This window comes from Rhinoderma darwinii, chromosome 5 (assembly GCF_050947455.1).
Source record: "Rhinoderma darwinii isolate aRhiDar2 chromosome 5, aRhiDar2.hap1, whole genome shotgun sequence".
In the NCBI taxonomy this organism is placed as follows: Eukaryota; Metazoa; Chordata; class Amphibia; order Anura; family Rhinodermatidae; genus Rhinoderma; species Rhinoderma darwinii.
Genome location: NC_134691.1, coordinates 85,145,079 through 85,163,266, shown reverse-complemented (window position 1 = coordinate 85,163,266; position 18,188 = coordinate 85,145,079). Strand labels below are relative to the sequence as shown.

The window sequence follows — 18,188 nt, the reverse complement described above, 5'->3', positions numbered from 1 at the left end:
TCCGCAACAAGTCCATGTATGCTGCGGACATCAAATTCTGCACCGCAGCCTATGCTCCGCAGCGGAATTGTCCGCAACGTGTAAACGAACCCTACTAAAAAGCTGTGGAAGGCAATGGAGAAACGTGTATGCTGCGGATTTCCGCTGCGGACTGTCCGCAGCCGAATTCCAGAGCAATTCCGCCACGTCTGGTCATGCCCTAAGGGTATGTTCACACGACCTATTTTCAGACGTAATTCAGGCGTTTTACGCCTGCAAACATCTGCCCATTGCTTACAATGGGTTTTACGATGTTCTGTTCAGACGAGGAGTAATTTTACACGTCACTGTCAAAAGACGGCCCGTAAAAAGACGCCCGCGTCAAAGAAATGCATGTCACTTCTTGGGACATTTTTGGAGCCGTTTTTCATTGACTCCATTGAAAAACAGCTCCAATAACGTCCATAAATGACGCCGCAAAAAACGCGAGTACTTGCAAAAATGTCTGAAATTCAGGAGCTGTTTTCGCCTTAAAACAGCTCTGTAATTTCAGACGTAATTTGCTACTGCGTGTGAACATACCCGTATGTCTGTGAATATTTTCAACCATTTACATAAAACTGTAAAACCGCTGTAAGGCCTTATGCAGATGAGCATATTATACGTCCGTGTGCTGTCTGTTCAAAAACTTACAACACACAGACCTATGGGGCTATTCACACATCCACATCCGTGAATTTTTTTTTACGCAGTGTGTGTCCGTTGCGTGAAACTCACTACATGTCCTATTTTGATCTGTTTTTTTGCGGAACATGTCGCCCATTGAATTCAATGGCTGCGTGAAAAAACACGGACAGCACACGGACGACATATGTGTGCTGTACGTGTTTTTCACGCACCAGTTGTTAAGGAAATAGTGAGGGGAAAAAAAATAACAGGAACACTGATGCCACACGGAAAGCACACCGATACCACACGGAAAGCACACCGATACCACACGGAAAGCACACCGATACCACACGGTAAGCACACCGATACCACATGGAAAGCACACCGATACCATACGGAAAGCACACCGATACCACACGGAAAGCACACCAATACCACACGGAAAGCATACTGATACCACACAGAAAGCACACCGATACCACACAGAAAGCACACCGATACCACACGGAAAGCACACTGAAACCACACGGAAAGCACACTGATACCACACGGAAAGCACACCGATACCACACGGAAAGCACACCGATACCACACGGAAAGCACACCGATACCACACGGAAAGCACACAGATACCACACAGAAAGCACACCGATACCACACGGAAAGCACACCGATACCACAAGGAAAGCACACCGATACCACAAGGAAAGCACACCGATACCACACGGTAAGCACACCGATACCACATGGAAAGCACACCGATACCACACGGAAAGCACACCGATACCACACGGAAAGCACACCGATACCACACAGAAAGCACACCGATACCACACAGAAAGCACACCGATACCACACGGAAAGCACACCGATACCACACGGAAAGCACACCGATGCCACACGGAAAGCACACCAATACTACACGGAAAGCACACCGATACCACACGGAAAGCACACCGATACCACACGGTAAGCACACCGATACCACACGGAAAGCACACCGATACCACACGGTAAGCACACCGATACCACATGGAAAGCACACCGATACCATACGGAAAGCACACCGATACCACATGGAAAGCACACCGATACCACACGGAAAGCACACCGATACCACACGGAAAGCACACCGATACCACACAGAAAGCACACCGATACCACACAGAAAGCACACCGATACCACACGGAAAGCACACCGATACCACACGGAAAGCACACAAATACCACACGGAAAGCACACTGATGCCACACGGAAAGCACACCGATACCACACGGAAAGCACACTGATACCACACGGAAAGCACACCGATACCACACGGAACGGAAATGCATGAAATTTTTTGCAGACGCAAAACAGACACACTGGTCTGAATAAGGCCCTAGTGGTAAACCAATCTTCTCCTTGACTGGATTCAGTCATTTTCATGACAAATGAATAAAAAAAATAACATATACAAAAAATGTCGACCTTATAACCTTTAATTCAGAGATACAGTCTAATTTTGGACAGATAACTTTGCTTCTCATGTGACTGATGGAAATATGATCTTAATTAAACAGGATCTGTCAAAACAGAAGAATTGCATTTATTTATTAACCAGCCCTTGCTTCCTCTGGCCGGGTTCACAAGTAGCATAAACACTGCAGATTTTCTGCAACAGATTTAATTGCGGAAAATCTGCAGCGTATTACAGTATCAGCAAAGTGGGTGAGATTGGAACAAATCTCAGCCAGACGCTGCGTAAAAAGCCCACTAAAAAAAAAGTTCATAAATTGACCTGCGGTGCGTTGTTATTAATCCCCACCGTGTAAATTTATGTTGCTGTATCACTGCTTTTCTGTTGCGGATTTTCCCCATTGAATTCAATGGGGATGTAAAACCCGCAACAAATAGCAGATGTTGAAATTTTGCAGTGAAAAGCTGCGATTCCGCTGCAAAAATAGCAGCTCAGAAAAAAATAAAATCTCATACTTACCCGGAATTCTATACTGCTGCATCCAGCCCTGCCTCCAGGGATGACGTCTCATTCCATGTGACTGCTGCAGCCAATCACATGCTGCTGCGGTCACATGGGATGAAACATTATCCCAAGAGGCCGGGCTGCAGGACGTCAGAGGGACGCATCGCCATGGCTATGGGTAAGTATGACTTTTTGATTTTTTTGTAAACTGCTATTTTCCACAGAGGACATTCCGGCCGAAAAGGTGCACCAAAATTTGATTAGGTTTTTCGGACGGAATTCCCTGCGGCGTCTAGGGCAGATATATACGCTGTGTGCTTTTATCTGAACATACCCTTAGGCCGAGTTCCCACGGGTCGGATACGCAGCGTAAGAATCACGCAGCGTGTCCGACCTGGAACCAGCAGCAAATTTTTTTGGACAGGTTTTCTGATGCGCAAAGCAGCTGTAAAAAACGCTCATACTTAGGCCGTTACGGCGATGCGTCCCTCCTGTGCAGTCCGGTCTGGCCTCCCTGGATGACCCTGCAGCCCATATGACCGCTGCAGCCTGTGATTGGCTGCAGTGGCGGTCACATGGGATGTAACGTCATCCCAGGAGGCCGGCCCTCTGATATTATCCAGGCCGGCCTCCTGGGATGACGTTTCATCCCATGTGACCGCCGCTACAGCCTGTGATTGGTTGCAGCGGTCACATGGGATGCAACTTCATCTCAGGAGGCTGGACTGGATGAAGAAACATAGACTTCTGGGTAAGTATATTTTTGTTTTGTCTTTTCATAGTTGCAATTTTTGCAGCGTAATCACTGCGAATACGCCGCAAAACTGGCAACACTTGGCTTTCTATTGCAAGATTTGCATCCCCATTGAATTCAATGGGGAAAACTCACAACGGAAAATCAACTAAAAGGCAGCATAAATTCCGCACCGCATATCAATTTATTAACGTTTACACTGTGGTTTTTTTTGCAGCGTGGGCATGAGATTTTCTAGTGCTGCTACTGTAAATGCTGCGGAATTTCCACACAGAATTCCATTGTGGAAATTCTGCAGCGTTTACACTACATGGGAACCCGGCCTAAGTAGTCAGTCATTTGTATTGGAAAAAAGGGTTGACCTTGAATCTTGCTCATAAATAGATATATTTTATTATTCCATTGGCGCACTTTGACCCATATGTATCTCGTTGGCAGCAAATAGTTCTTGGTTTAATTTTTAAGGCCATGTTAACACGTTCAGGATTTTTTGAGGATTTAGGTGTGGATTCGTCAATCACAATCTTCATCAAATCCGCTGACATTTCACTTTCACATTCACTGTAAGGGCACATTCACACGTGGCGGAATTGCTGTTGAATTCCGCTGTGGACAATCCGCAGTGGATTTCTGCAGCAGCCGTTTATTACATTTGTTTCTATACATTTTTAGGAAAATTAGGAAAATTAGTTCAGACGTTGCAGAAAATAACTGCGGAAATTAGGCTGCGGTGCGGAATTTTCCCTCCGCAGCATGCTCATTATGTTTCGGAGAAGAAGCAGAGTTTCACTGCGTATTTCAGCCTTTGCAATACAAAAACTGAAATCTGTGGCAAGTCCGCTGTGATATCTGCAACGTCTGAATTACCTGTCACACATGTTGCTGCAGATTCGTTGCGTAATTTCCCAAATCTGCACCAACATTTGCAGCGGAAAAATTCTGCCACGTCTGAACGTGCCCTAAGTGAGTGGGCTATTTTATAACCCATTCACCTGCAGGGGATTAGCCCTATTGAAATACACTTTATAATAGCCATAGGTGAAATGTATGTCGAGGGCTTGTCCTGTTTCCAGGCCACAGGATAATATGTAGTCGATCACGCTTGATCATGATTTTTTTTTTTTGCTACAGACCACTTGGTTTCATTTATTGTCTCTGTTTGATCTTGTCAGTTGATTTATCTGCAATTGTACTGATATTTATTATAGTGAAGCCATAATTCATAACTTTATAAAAATTTATTTTTAGGGCTTTGATTGGCTGTTCACACTTCAGACTCTGTATCTATGCTGGTACAGCAGCACATGAAGGTCATGTAGAGCCATTATAGTATACTCCTCCAACCTCACCCTAATAGGTTTTTCTATAAGGGTATGTTCACACGCACTAATTACGGACGTAATTCGGGCGTTTTTGCCCCGAATTACGTCCGAAAATAGCGCCTCAATAGCGTTGACAAACATCTGCCCATTGAAAGCAATGGGCAGACGTTTGTCTGTTCACACGAGACGTAATTTACGCGCCGCTGTCAAATGACAGCGCGTAAATAGACGCCCGCGTCAAAGAAGTGACCTGTCACTTCTTTGGCCGTAATTGGAGCCGTTATTCATTGACTCCAATGAATAGCAGTGCCAATTACGTCCGTAATGGACGCGGCGTTCAAGCGCCTGCACATGCCGTTACGGCTGAAATTACGGGGATGTTTTCAGGCTGAAACATCCCCGTCATTTCAGCCGTTACGGACGCCCTCGTGTGAACATACCCTAACTCTTACTAATATGGCACATATAACTAAGCACCTCTACGTCTATAATAAACTTCATAAATTTGTTGCTTGCACAGATTTCGGTGACCACATCTGCAGTGGGGTCTATTTCCTTTCACACACCGATATATATATATATATATATATATATATACTGTATATATCATTGTACATTGATACAACACATTCTTAGAGAGCCATATATTTGCTGTATCCACACACAATGCTGTAGGGGCGCGTGTACTTAAGCACAAATCTTGGAGCGATTGGCGTTTTTTAATATAATGTATACTACAAACTTCAAGTGTATTTGAGATTTGCTCTGATAAAATCAAATGTCAAACCTAAAAGGCTTATATAAAAGGAGAGCTACAGGAATATCAATGGTAAAGCGCCTTTAGTACCGATGCCCATGTAGCTCTCCTTTAAGCAAAATTAAAATGGATAAATTATAATACAATGTTCAAGGTAAAGACAATAATAAATCCTAAATTAAATGCAGACTAATTTACTTGCTTCACATAATGATAAAAAAAACATTATTCTTCCCGCTATACAATCATTGTATAATTCTGCATGTGACTCAGGTTACTCATCATTGATATACAGTACCGCATGAGTCACACGTATAGTAAATGGGCCCACACTCGACCTTAACCTGCCATAGCCCCATATATTACGGGGACACTGAGGTGACATTACAACAATTATCACAATACGGTTTTATGCATGAGTAATGAAAACTGGATGTGCTACTTTATGAAAGCAGTACATTAAGAAGGGATTAAATGGTGTTTTAGATTTATAGAGCAGTTTATAATGAGAAGACCCGGTATTATTTGGGGACATTAAAATTCCTTAAATGAACGTTTCAGATTGTTTGGTGGTATGGTAGACGCCTTTCTGTATCAGTCTTTAAAAGCAGTGTATCCCGAAGTGGATTCTGGGGGAGCCCCTTATTCCAGAAGACTGACTCTACGTACTCATCATTAGGAGTAGAGCTTGCCACCAAGCCAACCACATGCAGTCTATCTGGGCTCATGTGCCACATACTGCCCCCAAGAAAGGGGCTTATACATTCTGCTTTTCTATGCAGAATATATGACAAACGATGTTCACCAGGGGTTGGTTTCCACCTAAAATTGAGCTTTTGTCAGAACATTACCTCACTGGTTCTTAATATGTTGGTGAAGCTTTGGAGAGTGCCACCTCTACACTTGACTAGCCACCATTTATTATAACTGGAGAAGAAGGGCAGGCAGATCCCTACAAGTCTTGCCACTTTACTTTCAACTGTGTAGCTGCGTAGAGTTCATCTGCTTTTTTATGGGACCTGAATGTTGACTTGTATTACACATAGCGTGACAGGAAAATTATCCACATTATTAGGATTTAAAAGATAAAGTATCACCTAATTGTTTTTCATAATTAAAACCACATCGTAAAACATCATCTTTTTTTCTAATTCGTTTTTATATTTTGACTAGATTTCTTTATTCTATTTTCTGTACATGATTATGGGGCAGCCATCTTGCTTGAGCTATTGTTAACAGCATTTAGAGATATGCTTTACAGCAGACACATGGACCATGGGAACCTGTGAACAGGAGGGGACCCATTGACTCCTATGGGAGAGTGAGTGTTCTAGGCATGCTATGTAACCTGTGCAGAGGTCACTGTGGAGGAGAGGAGCTGTGTCCATCACCTATTGTCAATGGTGAATCCTGTGTTATCTATATAGATGTGTTAGGCTCTAGTCACACGACAGGGTTAGAGAATCAGCTAATAATAACAGCCGTTTTGGTCCACTTTTCTCAGCCGTTTTGCATCCGTTCCGTGCCGTGTTTCAGTTTTTAACAGCCGATTTTGACCCGTTTTGCATCCATTTTTTTCCTGTCCATTTTAAAAACGGATGAATATAAATGCCACACACTGCCCTCTGTAGATAATGCCACACACTGCCCTCTGTAGATAATGCCACACACTGCCCTCTGTAGATATTGCCACACAATTCCCTCATTTGATAATGCCACCCACTGTCCTCTGTAGATAATGCCACATACATCCCTCTGTAGATAATGCCACACACTCCCCTTTGTAGATAATGTCACACGCTGCCCTCTGTAGATAATGCCACACACTGCCCCCATAGATAATGCCACACACTGCCCACTGTAGATACAGCAACACACTGCCCTCTATAGATAATGCCACACACTGCCCTCTGTAGATACAGCAACGCAGCCCCCTTGTAGGTAGTGCCACTGCTCTCTTGTAGATAGCACCCCCTGTAAATGGCACCCCCTCCCCCTGTAGATAGCGCCACTCTAGCTCCCTGTAGAAGTGAAATCCCTCTCCCCAGGGATTCCGCTTCAGGAGTTGCCCCTGATGTCACTGACCATATATGGATAGTGACGTCAGGGTTTCCATTTAGGAGCAGAATCCCCGGCCAGAGGGATTCTGCTCCTGTAGCGAGCTACAGTGGTGCTATCTACAGGGGGGAGGGGGGTTGACATCTACAGGGGGTGCTATCTACAAGGGGACTTTGGCACTACCAACAACAAAATAACTCCTCCTCCTCATATGCACTTTGCACTGCGAGGAGAAGGAGAGACCGAGTGGCAGGAAGCACGGTCGTCACTCGGATCACATCCATGAAAAGAAAAAGATTACAGTAAAAATAAAATATTTAGTAAAAGTTTTAAAAAAAAACAAACACATATATGGTATCACCATGATCGTAACAACTCAAACAATAAAGTTAACACATTAATTAAACTGCCGGGTGAACGGCGTCAAAAAAACTTTAAAAAAAAAATGGCAAAATTGCTTTTTTTCTCCCATTCCCATCATAAAAAATAGAATAAAAGTTTATCAATAAGTCCCATGTACCCCCAAAATACTACCAATGAAAACTACACCTTGTCCCGCAAAAAACAAGACCGCATATGGCTACATCGTCTTAAAAATAAAAAAGGTACGGCTCTTGCAATGCAGCGATGCAAAAACAAGTAATTTTTTTTTTTTAAAAGGGTTTTTATTTTGCAAATGTAGGAAAACATGAAACCTTTACATATTTGGTATCCCCGTAATCGTACCGACCTATAGAATAAAGGTAACATGTTATTTATGCCGCATAGTGACATTTTTAACGTGAAAATCAATTCTGGAATAGCTATTTATTTTCAATTCTTTCCTAAAATAAAGTTAATAAAAGTTAATCAATATATTATATGCACCCAAAAATGGTGAAAAACACAACTCGTCACGCAAAAAAACAAGCCCTTATACGGCTATGTTCACGGAATAAACAAAAAAGTTACGACTTAGAATGTAACAGTGAAAAAACGAAAAAATAATCCTTGGTCATTAACGTGCAAAATGGCCTGTTTTATGTAAACAATAGGTCATTGTTTGATGATGCATTCCCTTTAACTAGTATAAACAATGTTGCAATTGTCGATAATACATTTAAAGAGACTCTGTCACCACATTATAAGTGCCCTGTCTCCTACATAAGGAGATCGGCGCTGTAATGTAGGTGACAGTAATGCTTTTTATTTAAAAAAACGATCTTTTTTCACAACGTTAGGAGCGATTTTGGTTTATGCTAATGAGCAAGTAAAACCAAATCTCGCGAGATCACGGAGCTAAACGAGATTTGCTTTCACTTGCCGGAATCTCACAAAAAAAGAGTCAGAAGTGTCAGGATTCTGAGTACACATGACGTCCAGGCTGGATGGTCATGTGTATTCATTATCAGGACACTGTAGTATTGTTAGGGTTTGTGTATGAGGCTGCACATAGTGATATAACTATATCGCTAGTGCAGTGTAAATGAATGGAGAGGAGTGCATGATGCCGATTGGTCAGCGTCATGCACTCCTCTGTACAACGCCCACTTGGTCGAAAGTAAAAGTACGCCCACTTGGGCATTAAGAAGCTAATTAGCATAAACCAAAATCGCTCCTAACGTTGTGAAAAAAGATCGTTTTTTTAAATAAAAAGCATTACTGTCACCTACATTACAGCGCCCATCTCCTTATGTAGGAGATAGTGCACTTATAATGTGGTGACAGACCCTCTTTAATTTGACAATTTTCTACTTCATTCATTTTTAGGACAACATACATTAAAAACCAATGTGTCACTGAGAACCACGTTATCTAAGGTATAACATCCTAGTGTATAATCTGAATTTTTATCTCCGAACTGAATGTTATTTAGCTGTGGGACAAATGATGATGTATTGTATATGTAAATTGGCGTTAAACTTTGTGAAATAACTGATTAAAGATACTCACTTAGTTAAATAGCAGGTCCTTAACCCTCTCCGCAGGGAGCACACAGTCTTTTTGATCCAAAGCAGCAATGCACAGGGCCAAGTGCACGCTTTCCACTTGTGATCTCAGTATGGGAGCTACTTTAAGCTATAATTATCAGATATCTCACCTGACTTCAAAAGATAGATTTTTATATGTTACATAATTTACTCCCAATTTCTCCCCATTCACATTAGAATTAAGTAGTAACCCTTTTAGAGCCGTAATTACTTTTGAGCTTGACAAGAAAAGGTTAAATTTGGGCATTCTTAAAAACAATCAAAAGGCAGCATACTGTATTGCCAAATGTCCTCACATAAGAAAACAATGGGGCAGATTTACTAAACTGTGCAAGATTTAGACGGGGTGAACATAGAATAGGCAGTCTGCAGATGCGCCACCTAGTGGTACACGTGATATGATTAATTTGGCGCATCTTGCTAGACACTTTTCTCTTCCTTATACCAACTCTTAATTGGCTTAGTTTTCAATTGGTGCCTTTTAAGCCACGCCCCCTTCCCCACAAAGCCATGCCCCCTTCCTCACAATGCCATGCCCCTTTCTAGATATTTTTTTAAAGTGTCTAGTGACCCGCAGACATATGTTCTTTATTTGCATGATAAATTAGGCTAAAATGAAATGGGACAAATGTGTCAAAATGACGCAAAGTAGCAAATCTGCCCCAATGTGTACGTTGTATAGAGTAGTTGCTGTGAGCAAATGTCCATAGATTATTAATATTGCCTAATATGACAGCACAACGGCATGCTCTCTCCAATGGTCAGAGCTCGAAATTGGAGTAAGCATCAAGTATCGTGTGAAATCAAGATTCTCAAATTTGTTGATATGTCAAATAGAAAATTTGTCGTGCTGCACGGATATTTTTCACGTACAACTAGAAGATCTTCCATATGACATGTTATTAGTGCATGTAATATTGTACACAACATTGCTCTAGTAACATAGTTCATATACATATGAAGCAGAGCTAAATTTGCTATTTAACTTCTTACTTCAATGTGATAACCCCCTGATAGATATATATGTATATATATATATATATATATATATATATATATACATTTAACATTTTCTATTTCAAATTGTATCAACTTAAGTGTTTCATTTATAACACCTTCCATCTCCATTCACTACTGTGCGGGAATTCTTGGAGAATAGAAAAATCAATGTATGTGGCTTTAATGGCTATAACTGTAAGGGCTTGTCCACACGTAGCGAAATTGCGGATGAAGAAACGCAGCAGAATACAGTAGCAGCAAAGTGGATGAGATTAAACAAATCTCATCCACACGGAAAAAAAACGCTCAGAAATTGACCTGCGGTGCGGAAATTTATTCCGCAGCATGCCAATTGTATTTGCGTAAACGCTGCTTATTTGTTGCGGGATTTCCCCATCAATGGGGAGGTAAATCTTGCATCAAATAGCAGTTGTTCCATTTTTTGCGGCGGATTCACAGCGATCCCGCCGCAAAAAACGGAACTAAAAAAAAAAAAAAAGGAAAAAAAAAATAATTATCTAAGATTATGTGCTTTATCCTCCTGGGATGAGGCTTCATCTCATGTGACCGCCGCTGCAGCAAATCATAGGCTGCAGCGGTCTCCTGGGATGAGACGTCATCCCAGGAGGCCGGCCTGCTTTAGTGCTGCAGTTTTTCGCAGCGGGCATTCCGGACAGAAAACGGCACCACAGTTTGGTGCGTATTTTTGCCCGGAACTCCCTGCGGCAGACAGGGCGGATGCGCTCTGTGCTATTACGCAGTGTATCCGCCACGTGTGAACTCAGCCTAAATGTAACACACAGAAAGCAGGATAGTACAACTATTACCTCTGATCGACCGGAGAGTGGGCTCTCTGATTTACCACCCGGCCAAACCTCCTGAACGGCCGTAACTTTACAAACAATCGGGTGGCTGTGCGTAGTGTGCACGTGCCGCCCGACAGCCCCAGAAACCCAACCGTGATTCTCACAGTGAAATCTTATATTACTAGTATTAATACAAATGTAAAAATAATATGTACAGTAAGTAAGAGGTGAAGAGGCTACTGGTAATATGTGCACAATTCTGAAGATATTTCAAATAAAAGGCAATAAAGTATAATTTAGTTCTAGAGCATTCATTGTTTCAGAATATATAAAAGCAATGTAAAACATCTTGTGTTGCATATTCAAAAGATTGTTGTAGAACATATTATAAGTTTTTGTGATACATTTTTTTGAAAAAAACTTTTTTTAAGCATCTGCAAAGCATGACAATTGGTGATTAAACATTCAGCCATTTTTTTTCTACTTTTCTTATTTAGAAATTTAAAAAAACAAAAAACATGAACAGTTGGTCAGGTCAAAATAACGTGTCATTATGTAGAACTCCCACTTGAAAAATGAAAAATCATACATTGCTTCAGAAAATTCAAATGAAAAAATGTATGCTGCTTCAAGAGCAGTGCGAATTGCAAACAGATGCAGCCCACATTAAGCTATCTGTCAAAAAGCGCTTGTTATATTCTGTAGCGAAAATGCGCTGAATAGGAATCTATAGAAAAGAAAACGTTCCTAAGAGCTGAGATCTAGGAACGAGAATAGCGGATGTGTACAGTAATCAAGCAGAAATTATTTTAAAGAATGGAGGCAGGAATTCAAATACAAAAAACTTTAATGACTAGTTACAGACTGTCTCAATGCCGTCAACATCTGCATCGAGTCAGCAGTATACTGCCGATGTTCATAAAGTTTACTTTTTTTTTACTTCCACACCCTTCTTATGTTGTGCAATGTAGTTAAAGAGGCTCTGTCACTAGTTTAGTAATGCCCTATCTCCGAGCTAATCTGATAGGCGCTGTCACACTGATAATACTAGTTAAAATTGTGCCCCAAAATGTTTATTATTTTAAAAGTTATGAGCTTTTTTCTAATATTGCAAATGAGCCTATTCTAGCCAAAGGGGCGGTAACACCAGCGGATTCTCCTGAGGTGGAGCCTCCTCACAGCCTCTGACGCTGTCCTATCAGCATGAAGCTGCTTCACACAGTGTGATGGACTGGAGGGAAGGGGGATCACTTAAAACAGCCATATCTCCGGCTGCGAGATTCAGTTTCATATGGCACCAGGGACGCAGTTCTACACAGTTGGGAATAGAAGCTGTATACTATATAATCCCACTGTGTTGCTGGGCAGGGAAGGGGGAGAAGCTGTATGCTGATTGGACAGCGTCATACAGAAAACATTACACCGCCCCGAGGGAAAAGAAAGAGTCGCCTCCTATTTGGCAAGTATAGCTAAATTATTATATTTAGAAAAATGCTTATAACTTTGTAAACGTTTTACACTGTAGTTATCAGCATCACAGCGCCGATTAGATTAGTTAGGAGATAGGGCATTACTTTTTCATTATTTTCCCACTTTACATTGTACCCTTAAGGCCGGCCCAGGGTGCTGAACAATGTGCCAGGACAGTAAATAAGCAGAGCTGCCTTGTTAACGGCTCTACGAAACAGAACCACCATGCTCGGTAATGCTCTAGGAATGGGGGAGAGTCCTAAATCTGGACTAAACTCAGATTATACAGTACATTGGAATTGGAATATTTCTTTAAGTCTGACAACCACTCCGAGGGTTATTTTTCAGCAACCAGGCAGGTTGTCACTTCTTTCATCCAAATTCTTATGTGTTGAATTAGGCCTCATTCACACTTCCGTGTGCCGTTTTACGGCCGCTAATGACGGTTCCGTGACAGCCCATGGTTTCACGGACCAAATCAATGCAAAGGACGAGACTGTTCCGTAAAAAACGGGCAGGAGTAGGACCTGCACTACTTTTGACGGAACGACTGCACGGTTCCCGTTAAAACAACGGATCTGTGCATGGCCCCATTGAAATGAATGTATCAGGCAGATAGCACCCTGACGAAAAAACCTGAAGTGGACATGAGGCCTTAACCCCTTCCCGCAAAGCGCCGTACATGTACGTCGCAGTGATTGTGCGGGCTCAGAAGCAGAGCCGGCACCATCACCGCGGGGTGACAGCTGTATTATACAGCTGGCACCCTCCTGTAACTGCCAGGACCGGAGCTACTCTCCGATCCGGCAGATTAACCCCTCAGATGCTGCGCTCAATAGAGCGCAGCATCTGATAGGTTTTCACCCGATCGGCAACCCAGTGATGCAATCGCTGGGTTGCTGTGGCAATCGGATGCCAGAAAATGGCGTCCGAGTCTGCCTTGTACAGGAGCCGATGAGGACCCGCCTGCGGCGTGTCCTCATAGGCTTGCTGTCAGTGAATAACTGACAGCGCTAATACACTGCACTACGTATGCAGTGCAGTGCATTAGAGTAGCGATCGGGGCATCAGGCCCTCATGTCCCCTAGTGGGACAAGTCAGAAAAGTAAAAAAATGTTAATAAAAATGTGGTAAAACAATAAAAACACACACATTTCAAATAAAAATAAAGCTAAACTGACTTTTTTCCCATAGTAAGTCTTTTATTATTGGAAAAACCGTAAAAATAAAAAAAACTATACATAATTGGTATCGCCGCGTCCGTAACGACCCAAACTACAAAACTATTATGTAATTTATCCCGCACGGTGAACGCCGTAAAAAAAAAACATGAAAAACAACGCCAGAATCTTTGTTTTTAGGTCACATCTCCTTCCAAAAAATGCTATAAAAAGTGATCAAAAAGTCGCATTTACTCCAAAATAGTACTAATAAAAACGGCAATCCGTCCCGCAAAAAATAATCCCTGACACCGCTTTGTGCACGCAAAAATAAAAAAGTTATGGGTCTTAGAATATGGCGACACAGAAAACAAATGATTTTATAAAAAAAGTGATTTTATGGTGCAAAAGCCGCAATACATAAAAAAAAGTATATAAATTTGGTATCGTCGTAATCGTATCGACCCGCAGAATAAAGCTAACATGTAATTTAGGGCGCACTGTGGATGCCGATAAAAAAAACAATAAAAAACGATTCCAGAATTGCTTGTTTTTGGTAATTTCCTTTACCAAAAAATGAAATAAAAAGTGATCAAAAAGTCGTATGTGTTCTAAAATGGTACCAATAAAATCTACAGCCCGTCTCGCAAAAAACAAGCCCGCACACCGCTCAATCAACTGAAAAATAAAAAAGTTACGGCACTAGTAATGGGGTGATGAAAAAACATCTCAATGCGCAGGCCGGAGGGGAACATTCCTGCAGTTTCAGGGCCCTAGTATTTAGGAACTAGGAAAGGGAAGGGACACAGCACATCCGCTGAAAGCGAGGGCGCCCGTATTATACCAGCGCAAAACTTTCGCAGTAATATTTCCCAAACTACGAAGGAGAAAAAGTCCCCAAAAGGTGCAGAGCGTTACAAAGGAGGGATAAGAAAGAAAACCGTTTATCAGTGTGACGCCGGCCTGCGCATAACGGATCGCTTCAAAACGTAACACACATCTATGGATAATTGTATTATTTACCCCATTATCATACCCTCCTATTATGCCCTGATGTACTCCGCACAGATTACATATACCCCTGATATACTCCGCACAGATTACATATGCCACCACATTATAAACGGAAATACCAGCAAAACCCCAAACAGAACTATTACCAAGCAAAATCCATGCTCAAAATGGCGGTCTTTCCCTTCTTATCCCTACAGCGTGCCGAAACAACAATTTATGGCCACAAGTATAGCATTACAATACCCGGGAGAACCAACTTAACAATTTATGGGGTAAGATTCTCTAGGGGCACAACATCTTGTGCGATGAATGGGCAGATCAGTGGAAAAATTGCAATTTTCACTTTGCACCATCCACTGCGTATTCATTTCTGAAAAACACCTGTGGAGTCTAAATTCTCACTACATCCCTTGATAAATGCATTTAGGAGTGTAGTTTCTAAAACGGGGTCACTTTTGTTTGGTACATCAGGGGTTTTGCAAATGCAACATGGCGTCCGCAAACCATTCCAGCAAAATCTACGCTCCAAAAGATAAATACCGCTCCTTTTCTTCTGAATGCTCCCATATATGTAAACAGCCTATTATAACCACATATGGGGTGTTACCGTACTCGGGGGAAATTACTTTACAAATGTTGGGGTGCTTTTTCTTCTCTATTCCTTGTAAAAATGAAAAATGTTGATCTAAAACTACATCTTGTTGGAAAAAAATAAATATTTTTCATTTTCATAGCTTAATTCTAAATAATTCAGCAAAAACCCTTTGGGATCAAAATTTTCACTATACCCCTAGATGATTCCTCAGGGGGTGCAGTTTCCCAAATGGAGTCAGTTTTGGGGTGTTTCCACTGTACTAGTACTACAGGGGCTCAGCAAATGTGACATGGCGCCCAGACACTATCCAAAATCCAAATGGTGCTAGTTCCATTCTGAGCCCTACGGTGTGTCCAAACAGCCGTTTATGACCACATGTGGGGTATTGTTTTACTCGGGAGAAATTGCTCTACAAATGTTGTGGTGCTTTTTCTCCTTCAGTCCTTGTGGAAATGAAAAAAAAAATAGCTAAACCTACATTTTATTTGAAAAAATTTAGATTTTCATTTTTACGGCCTACTTCCAATAAGTTCTGTAAAACACATGTGGGGTCAAACTGCTCACTGTACCCCTAGATAATTTCCTCATGGGGTGTAGTTTCCAAAATGGGGTAACTTGTTGGGGGTTTCCACTGTTTTGTCCCCTCAGGGGCTTTGTAAATGTGACATGGCCTCCGCAAACCATTCCTGCTAAATTTGAGTTCCAAAAGCCAAATGGCGCTCTTTCCCTTCTCAGCCTCGCCGTGTCTCCAAACAGCCATTTATTACTACATGTGGGGTATTGTTTTACTCGGGAGAAATTTCTTAACAAATTTTATGGTGCTTTTTCTCCTTTAGTCCTTGTGGAAATGAAAAAAAACTAGCTAAACCTACATTTTATTTGAAAAAATGTAGATTTTCATTTTCACAGCCTATTTCCAAAAATTTCTGCAAAAAACCTGTGGGGTCAAAATGCTCATTATACCCCTAGATAAATTCCTCAAGGGGTATAGTTTCCAAAATGGGGTCACTTGTTGGGGGTTTCCACTGTTTTGTCACCTCATGGGCTTTGCAAATGTGACAAGGCCTCCGCAAACCATTCCTGCTAAATTTGAGCTCCAAGAGCCAAATGGCGCTCTTTCCATTCTAAGCCCTGCTGTGTGTCCAAATAACCGTTTATTACCACATGTGGGGTATTGTTTTACTCGGGAGAAATTGCTCTACAAATGTTGTGGTGCTTTTTCTACTTTAGTTCTTTTGGAAATGAAAAAAAATTAGCTAAACCTACATTTTATTTGAAAAAATGTAGATTTTCATTTTCATGGCCTAGTTCCAAAAATTTTTGCAAAAAAACTGGCCGGTCAAAATGCTTGCTACACCCCTAGATAAATTCCTCGAGGGGTGTAGTTTCCCAAATGGGGTCAGTTTTGGGGGGTTTCCACTGTTTTAGTTCCACAAGACCTGTTCAAACCTGACATGGTGCCTAAAATATATTCTAATAAAAAGGAGACCCAAAATCCACCAGGTGCTCCTTTGCTTCTGAGGCCGGTGCTTCAGTCCAGTAGCACACTGGGGCCACATGTGGGATATTTCCTAAAACTGCAGAACCTGGGCAATAAATATTGAGTTGCATTTCTTGGGTAAAACATTCTGTGGTACAAAAAAAATGGATTCAAAATGAATTTCAGGAAAAAAATAATGAACTTTGTAAATTTCACCTCTACTTTGCCTTAATTCCTGCGCAATGTCTAAAGGGTTAAGAAACTTTCTAAATGCTGTTTTGAATACTTTGAGGGGTGCAGTTTTTAAAATGGGGTGACTTATTGGGAGTTTCTAATATCTAAGGACCTCAAAGCCACTTCACAACTGAACTGGCCCCTGTAAAAATAGCATTTTGAAATTTTCTTGAAAATGTGAGAAATTGCTGCTAAAGTTCTAAGCCTTGTAACGTCCTAGAAAAATAAAATGATGTTCAAAAAACGATGCCAATCTAAAGTAGACATATGGGGGATGTTAGTTAGCAACATTTTTGTGTGGTATAACTGCCTGTCTTACAAGCAGATACATTTAAATTGAGAAAAATGCTAATTTTTGCAATTTTTCGCTAAACTTTGGTGTTTTTCACAATTAAATACTGAATGTATCGGGCAAATTTTGCCAGTAACATAAAGTCCAATGTGTCACGAGAAAACAATCTCAGAATCACTTGTATAGGTAAAAGCATTCCGGAGTTATTACCACATAAAGTGAAACATGTCAGATTTGAAAAATGAGGCTCTGTCAGGAAGGTCAAAAGCGGCCAAAGAGGGAAGGGGTTAAGTACTACTACTACTCAGATGGTGTAAAGGATCTGCCAGGTACTACATCTGGGTATACTCCCAGGATTAATCAGTCGACACCTGAGGCCAGACCTCTGAGACTGACACCTGCTCCCACCAATCAGGGTGGCAGGCTCAGGAGTGGGAGAGCCTATCGCGGCCTGGTCAGTCAGAGTTAGCTCCGCCCCCTGTCCATTTATACCTGCCGTTTTCTCTTCCTCCTTGCTTGTTATTCTTTTTGGATTCCTGGCCCCACTGCTGCCTTGCTCCAGCCTGCTTCTGCCGTGCTTCTGCCTTGCTTCAGTTCCGTTTATCCTGCGTTGCTCTACCCCTGGCTTGCTTCTGCTCCGTGCTCCCGTTTGTATACTCCACTAC

General features: G+C 41.7%; 1 protein-coding gene across 1 annotated transcript in view; it reads left to right on the top strand.

Moving 5' to 3' along the window:
• Positions 1-18,188, top strand: part of XKR4 (XK related 4) — a 301,060-nt gene that overhangs the window by 101,689 nt on the left and 181,183 nt on the right. The gene's annotated exons all lie outside the window — the stretch shown is intronic.